The 8,846-nt window shown below is 39.7% G+C and overlaps 1 long non-coding RNA gene across 1 annotated transcript; it reads left to right on the forward strand.

Moving 5' to 3' along the window:
• The first annotated feature begins 4,790 nt into the window (after positions 1 to 4,790).
• LOC116700391 (uncharacterized) lies at positions 4,791 to 5,388 on the forward strand. Its single transcript, XR_004334639.1, has 2 exons — positions 4,791 to 4,851; positions 5,356 to 5,388. It is a non-coding gene; the product is annotated as an uncharacterized LOC116700391 (long non-coding RNA).
• The last annotated feature ends 3,458 nt before the right edge of the window (positions 5,389 to 8,846 follow it).

Raw genomic sequence — 8,846 nt, forward strand, 5'->3', positions numbered from 1 at the left:
TAGATGTAAAAGCGCTTTGAGCAGTTGTTAAGACTGGAAAAGCGCTATGTAAATACAGTACATATGACCAAAGAGAGAGCTGTGTCCGGGTTGTCGGCAGTAAGTCGGATTCGTTCCAGGTGAGAGTTGGCCTCCGCCAGGGCTGCGCTTTGTCACCAATCCTGTTTGTAATTATATGGCAGGATATCGAGGCGTAGTCGGGGCGGGGAGGGTTGCAGTTCGGTGGGCTCGGGATCTCATCGCTGCTTTTTGCAGATGTGGTCCTGATGGCATCATCGGTCTGTACCTTAAGCACTCACGGATCGGTTCGCAGCCAGTGTGAAGCGGCTGGATGAGATCAGCACCTCTAAATCTGAGGCCATGTTCTCAGCAGGAAACCGATGGTGTCTTTCTCTGGGTAGGGAGTGAGTCCTTACCCCAGGAAGAAGTTACCTTGTGTCTTGTTGCGAATGAGGGACCAGGGGACGTGAGATTGGCGGAGAGATCAGAGCAGCCGGTGCGGTTTTACATTCGTATCACACTCACTGACACAGCACGTTGTGACGAAAAAGAGCTGAGCCAGAAGGCAAAGCTCTTATCTACCGGGCAATTTTCGTTCCTACCTCACATATGGTCATGAAGGCTGGGTCATGACCGAAAGAATGAGATCCAGGGTACAAGCGGCCGAAATGGTTTCCTCAGGAAGATAGGGTGGAAGCTCAGTCTACCGAGAGGAGCTCGGATAGAGCCGCGCTCCATATATATATATATATATTATATATATATATATATTATATATATATATTATTTAAAATGTATCTCTGAGAAAGCTCCTTCCCTTGTTGTCAGCAATACTATTATTATAAGAATCTGACAAAGCAGAAAGATCTGTGTAGGCTGATAAAAGCCCAGACGCCTTAGAATCATTAATTGAGACAAAAGCAGTTTTCTTCAAAACGAACCTTCAGCTTACAATACAACTTCTAGGACTCCAACCCGGAATGTTTTCTCAGAAGCCCCAATCATTTGGTTTTTAAATTACTTTGTGTAATTTCTCCTCAGTCTCTCTGACTAGTCCGGCAAATCAATGGAGCAAAACTTCTGTTACAGAGGATTATCTCCATACATTCTTGAACTCCACTAAAAAAGGTTTCAAGATTAGCAATACAGTTTAGCCAAATCTCTACCCTACCTATTTTTGTAACTTGAAAATAAACATTGGATACTTTTGCCTCTTCTTAGGTGGCAGGAGTGAAATGAGTCATCCTCAACATTGTTGTTTTCTGATTTCAATGTTGTTGAAGACAGTTGGAGAAAAGTTACATACAAATAGAATGTTGGCTTTACAGTTTTATTCTTTTCTCTCTGCAACTATTGTTTTTTCTCAATGGAAATAATTGGAAACAGATTTTGGCATTATATTATCAAATGCCGAATGTTTACAATGTCTGGTCTCCACCCCTGTTGTTCAATGAAATGTAGATTTATGTGGATTGAGCTCTTCTCCTGTCCATCTTCCATTGTGGTTGTATCAAGACAGTAGCATTAAGCATAAGCAAACCGGAGTTTTTCAATTATAAAAGCCTCAAAATAAACATAATGCAATGCAGGCATGGCTGTTACACCACCCTCAGATGAACACAACGTGTTACGGTAAAAACTGCTCAGCACATCACTAGGACAGAACTAGACCTCTACCCTAGCAGTGCAGGAGAAAGGCCACAGTGATTTAAGACCAATCAACCAAAAAAAAACAGACAGTATCACACTGTTCCTACATTGCCAGGCTTGGGACAGATTCATAACATTTTTTAATAATAAAAATTGTATTTTATTCTGTCTAGATTCTTCTCTCTTAGATTTTTTTTAAGTACTAATGAACATTTTAAAAAGAACTTGAGATCTAAGATTTCCAGCTTGAGATCTAAGATTTCCCATTTCCGACAGTAGAATATTCAATATGAAACATTTCGTTTTAATAATGTCTTTTGTAATTAAAATAGCTCGTTTTACTATCTCAGCTTCATGAATTTTAATAACCACGTTATATTGTAATTATTTTTAGTGAAGAATTCATAGCACTTTTCCTATATTTTTTAGCCTCCTATTATATACTTATCATGAATCCCAAATTTATCTACGGTACTTAAAAATGCCAGGTTGCAGAAACACCCAGTACCAAATGTGCTCTTAGTCGTTACAACATAGAACACAACAAAACAAATGAAGAGAAATTCAAAAGCTGACGAGGGAGACATTCAGTTGGCAGTGACCATCACATAGGCCGTCAGCTATCAACGTTGTCCCCATCATTTTGTCATCAAAAGCATTTATGTGACAATTGGAAACGGAGGTTGCTGTTCTTTCTGAGTCAAACCTGACATTAGTGACGCTTTCAGAGCACCAATGCAGGGTGCTTCTGTCTTGTGTGTTTCGGTTCCTGGAAAATATTGCTTCATACTCCTATTGGCCCTCCTACGCTGGAACAACTGCATCAACCAGCCAGAACAAAGGCAGACAGTACAGGAAGTAAATAGCCTTCCTTCGATTAAAGCAATGAACATGTAGCCTACATTGTTGGTGAAAAGGACAATTAGTTGAACATGGACAGAACTTAGAATCATGCTTGTGACTCAAAACACTTGAATGCCAAAATTCAGAAAAAATGAGTAAATACGGCAAACTGCAATTGAATAAATGATTTTGTTCTCATGTGAGGTTTTATTTGAAATGCACAAAATATGCATTTTCTTTTTTAGAATAGCTAACTTTACACTGATGTGGCTGTACAAACATGGCCTACTGTACAGACGTCGGTCGGCGTTAATCCAACTCCTCAGACAGCAGCTTGGGAACAGCTTTTATAAAACGTCTTAAAATAGGGAGGATTTTAAGTGAAGTAACGGATTAACACGCTGGATACTTTCCTTGCCACTCTTTCCCTTGGGACTCTTGGACACTCCTAATTTTGTTCGCTGCATGTGGACCGATTCAGCAGCGTACCAGCAGACGTTCCCTGGTGTTTGGTAAGTTAGTACTTTCCCCCCGCTAATTCGATTTTCGTGAGTTCGTGAAAGCTACAATGACCGTAAAGGGATCTCTGGGTCTGGGTTTCACGGGCGGTGTGTGAGTTGCTCAGCAGCTCAGTCAGTAGCGCCTTAAATTCAACCAACGGAAAACAAAATTGGTTGGTACCTACAACACAAAACCTAATAACACAGAATCATCGCAGCATCTCACAACAATTAGCACACCAACTCCATATACAGTAGGATAGATCACAGGACAACCGTGATAACCCGTGTAAAGTAGCTCTCCTTAATCTGACCACAAATTAAAAACTACCGCAGTGTGTTACATGTAATCAGTGGCAGTTTAATTTTACTATTAAATTACGAATTATACGTGTGAAATCACATGATCATCAGTGGACAAAAACACTTCTGAGGGAAGACAACAGCATGCGTAAAGACCGGGGTAAACTGTCATATCAAGACCAACCACAAAACATTGAAGCCCCCCAGAGGCATAATACAATAGGCCCTAACATTTAAAACTAGTTATGAGTGTGTACAGGCTTTCTTCTGATGATAGTCAGTAGCACATGCTCTCATAATAATAATATCTGTAATAAAATAACCACTGAACTTTTCTGCACTGAATTGTAACCCTCTGAACCTCAAATACAAGGTGGTCCTTGAACCTCTTCACATACAGCCTGTACGCATCAGTCAAAGACAAGAGACCTTTGAGGCTTCTTTGAACAGTAAAAAGGGTAACTATAGCACTTAAAGAGAGAAGACCTCCACCAAACATGCCCTATCTCACAATGTTTTGTTATTAACATTTGTATTATTATGTTTTTAAACTAAAGATGAAACACAATTTACAACATGACACATTCCCCCCTTCCCAAACCCCACCTCACCCCCCTAGTCTCACCACATATGTCGTAGGCCTTGGTTGTCAACTAAGCTACAATACAAGATAAAATAATACATAATTGTCTGACAATACAATAAAAATATCAAATAACAACAAACTGTAAACTAAATGGACATATTTTGTATGTTGAATAAAATAATAAGCAGTAGTGCTGAGGAGAAGTGGCTGAGGCATGCCACTGTGGTACAGCGGCAATAGCGACCTCTGGCAGCTTATTTGCTCACTACCCATGGCAGTGTCCAGTTATCAGAGTGGCATGCTGCTTGTGTTCCATTACAACCTTAGAGGTTGGTGGAAGTGGTAGGCAACTGTCGTGACAAACAGTAAAATCGATAAATCCTCGCTGATGTACACACATTGATCACCAGCCTTTGGTGCACACAATCTATTTATTTAAGGCCCCCGGAAGTGTGCTGGCTTTGAAGCCAATTTGACACAGCGGCCAAACAGTGAAATTGCAACTTCCTTGTCCGTCACGTGATTTTAATGGGCATAAGAAACTTCCCCCCATACCTTCATGAGGAAGAGACGTCTGTAAATTGTGGATGTTTTCCAGCATCACAACCTCGCAAAACTATCAGAATTTTTATTCATGTTGAGGAAATCTGTTCGACAAACAACAATAAAATTCAGCCAGAGACGAGCAAACAATAAATCTACTATGAAAGGCCAACAACGAACAACTCTGACTGATATGTAACTACCCAAAAGCCACTTTTACTTTCTTCAATAATGACGTTTTTTGGTTCAGTCTATAGAACATGGCAACTGCTCTCAGTGGCCGAATCCTGGAGGACGAGGACCGAACCGAAGTAGGAGTCGGATTGTTAGGCATTTTTGATGCCATCCAGGATGCAGTGGGGCCGGAAACAAGCGGCTGCTGATCGGCGGACTGTGGAGAAAACCTGGAAACTCATGGATAAAGTTGTAATTTTTAAGTTATAAACCCATCAGACCTGTCTGCCAAATGGTGGAGGAACTTGTGTTGTAGATGCACATGTAGAATGGAGCTAATGCTATAGGGGGCACAATGTTCTTTGATCATTTTCTGATTGTGACTCAGTTAATTAAATTCTTTTTTATACCCTCTAATGTTACACATGCCTGGTACATATTTGTCAAAATCTATAATAACCATTGATTAGGTGTCCAAGAACAGTATATCACCGATTTGTTAAACCTCATTCACCCGATTCTAATAAAGGTGCTGGCAATATTGTTAGTGTGTTGGCTGAACAAAGTTAATACCTAGATGTGTGTCTTTGCATAAAGATATAGGGGAATTTGCACAATGCTATAATCATTATGGACCTGAGTACATCTTAGAGTTTGCCTAAGCAGATTAAACAGAGTTCAGAGCTCACTTTTTCTCATGTGTAAACACAAATAAATGTTGGAGCAAGTAGTCATTAATGGATTTCTTTGCCACAGGTCCGCCTTTGCCAAAATCCTAGACTCCAGCTGAAAACAGTCCACCTTACATCCTGGTATCTTACCTGATGCCTACCAGCACCTCGACTTACACTAGGAAAATATAAAGACCCGAGACTCACACAGCTCATTGAGAATGAGTTCTTAAAATCTACTTGATAGCCTTATAGGAAATCCAAACGGGCCATCCGCGCTCAAGAGGGAAAGGAGAGGATGTATGGAAGCATCACAGACAGGTAAGTGAACTTTTGATAAGACACATATTTTTTTATCTTGATTAAATTTACTTCATAGAGGCTTTTTTGATGACATGGATGGGGACCAAGCTCATGTCGGACAGAGGGAAAACCACCTCAAAGTTTACAGGTTTATGGATTACATTTATTTAGCTGACTTTGAAGATTTAATTTTATTTTATGTACAAGGCACAGTATAAACCAAGTTTTCAGCCTGTGGTGGAAGAGGTTATGAGTTTTTTCTGTGCAGATGTGAGTCAATGGGTGTGCTGGTTCCGTCATTGTGGGGCCAGAAAGCCAACAGTTGTGACTTTGTAGAGCCCCTTTGTAGTGAAGGCAACAAGCTGAAGAACCAGCTTGATCTGGGGGTAACTTTCTTTATTCCCTATTCCCAAGGCTGTGTGCAGTATTCTGTGGGTTACGCATGCAGTAAATGTTGCAGAAAGCTTTTATTTAGTGATCACTGCCCTATTAGAGTAATATAACGCAGGATATGATGTTGAAACATTAGTGCGCTCATTTTCTTACTACTGACAACCTTGGTCACAGTGGCAAGATGACAGAACTGTCATCTCTAGACTGACAAGGGTTTTCATCAGCTTTTTATTTTGATACATAACGTGATGAACTGATTTATAGCTCTGGTTTTCACTTCACATTGTGCATCATATTATTGATTAACATTTACTCATTTACTCACTCGGTCACATTCGCTGTGGCTCAGTTTTATAATGGTCGCCTGCCAATCGAAGGTACGCTCCCTGCCCTGCAGTCCCATGTCGAAGTGTCCTTGGGCAAGATTGACACCCCAAGTTCCCCGTGCTGCTTTGGAGTGTAATCTGTGTGTGAGATGTTTATCTGATGAGCAGTGGCACCTTGACGGCAGGACACAGTATATGAACTGGGCCGAGTAGAATGGGGATGGTTTCCTGTCATGTATAAGCGCTTTGAGTAGTCGTAAAGACTAGAAAAGCGCATATAACATTCCATTTACTTTAGGACTTGACATTAGCACCCGCCTACCCACGAAATCTGGGAAAAATTAGCTAGATGGGGTTTTAAGCCCTCAGTGTTGACTTCCAGGAAGGGCTGCGCGACCGTTGACATCAGGACACCTAACCCTAATCTATACCTGCCAACACTGTTTTTTCCGTGTTCCTCCAAATTTTTTAGCACTCTATCTCCGGACCCCTCCCGAAACTCCTTATAATAATGTGACCAATGTTTGTTTGTTGTTGACAGTTGCCAGATTTAGTGTAACACACCTCCTATTTACTACACATCAACTCCCCATATACAATGTTCACACCATTTGTCACCTCAACCTGCAGCCTATAACCCAGTTGCGCAGTTGATCTAGCTCGCAAGCTTCGCGAAAGTTCAGACCAAAAGCCAGCCCAAAAAAATGGCAAGTGAAGGTGGTGTTTCCGCAAAGAAATCAAAATATAGCTGTAAATTCGTATCAGAGTTGGGCACAACAATTTACATGCTTCTTACTTAGTGATATTGACAACCTCCCATGTTCTTGTAATTTGTGTTGCTTGACTTTAACCTGGCGCTCGGCCAAAAAATGACTTACCCAGCACATTAAAATACAGTGGCACCATCGCTCAGAAGAGGCACATAAGGCCACACAACGATTTCATCCTTCAAAATCAACCACACCAGTTTGACTTCAAGTACACTCCGTCCCAGAGCACTGAGAGCAGCTAAATCTGCCCATACACTACAACGCAAAAATTGAGCACATATTCATGTTTACAAACATACTGATGTTCACCAAAGAGAGACAGTTATTGATACCCAAGGATGATAAAATATGATAATTGTTTGTTTTACCAAAGTGTTAATTGTTTGTATCAAAGAGTTTAAAACTGCAGAGCAGTGTTTATGTGATTTTTGTTGTTGTAGTACAATTACAAATGCAAAATATAAAGAAATATTAATGAATTAAGTTTTGTTTTAATTTATTTGCAATTTAAATAATACACTTAACACTTGTAGTACACTTAACGTTTTTTGCCGATGGCTGACACACTTGTTCCGCTAGGTGGCTCACTATGTCAAAACTCTTCACACAAGCTAAATAAGACGATAAGATAAAATGAAGATAATATCTCACTTCTATTCACAATGCAACTGCAATTTAAACGTAACATCCTTTCAAATGGCAATTTTGCAGCAAAGTGATAAAACTGCACACTTGAATTACTCTTTCAAAGCAGCAACACACACTGGTTTTTACACACAAAAATACAAAGAAAAGTGGAATTCCAGTACAGTAATCAATACAACAATAAAATATAATACATATTTGCAGTAAAATTGCAGTGCAAACAGGGGGGATGTTGATTTGAATGAAAAATGAATTAAAACATTGTTATAAAAAATTAGTTTTGTGAAGATAGTTTATGGATCCGGCCTTCTGTTAGTCTGCCACAACAACTCAGCAAGGTTATAATCGTTATGAAAACAAACCAAAATAAAAGTAGGTAACATTTCCATTAACTGAAATAAAATAAAAATGAGGCATCACAAAAAAAAATAACAACTAAAACTGTATTGTCTATTTGCAAACTAAATTAAAAAAAAAGGTATTAAGTTCTCCAGGTAACACGGCCAGGCAGCATGCAGAAGAACCATAGGACAAAGAACACTACACGGGCTTTGAGCTGCGACCCAATAGCTGCTGGTTAGTAAATATGCAGGAACACCAAAACGTAAGGAAGCTTGGGATATAGTGTATTGATGCTGGAGCTACACAACTGTGAGTCAATTGACTTCAAAAGTTCACCACTTTACTCAAGTGTAGAGTAAGTTCAAAACTCCTGTTCATGTATGTTCTTTAGTCTATTGACCATCTAGGTTTTTAAACCTCAGTATAATTCCTCGTTGGATTGAGAATGGGGATTAAGGGGTAAGTACACTAGAGTGCAGTGGTGATGAGAACCTCTGTGCAGACAATGGTGATTTTCCCCAATTTCAGATAGTGTTTTGCATTGTGAATAGAAGTATTTTCCAATGATTGCTAAGTTTTCATTCTTGAACAAATGTTTAATGTAAGAACAATGGGTAGTGTTTTGCTAAAAGTGTGTTGTAGGATTGCAACCAAGCGCAGCAGAAAATGCGTTTGTACTTTTGGTGCCTTTGTTTAAGGAACGGTTACAAAGTTATGGCTTTGATGCTTTTTCTAAGCATTCATTTTCAATCAATCGGCAAAAACTGATTCTTATAACACCGTTACACCACCTGTGG

This window comes from Etheostoma spectabile, chromosome 13 (genome assembly GCF_008692095.1).
Source record: "Etheostoma spectabile isolate EspeVRDwgs_2016 chromosome 13, UIUC_Espe_1.0, whole genome shotgun sequence".
Classification (NCBI taxonomy): Eukaryota; Metazoa; Chordata; class Actinopteri; order Perciformes; family Percidae; genus Etheostoma; species Etheostoma spectabile.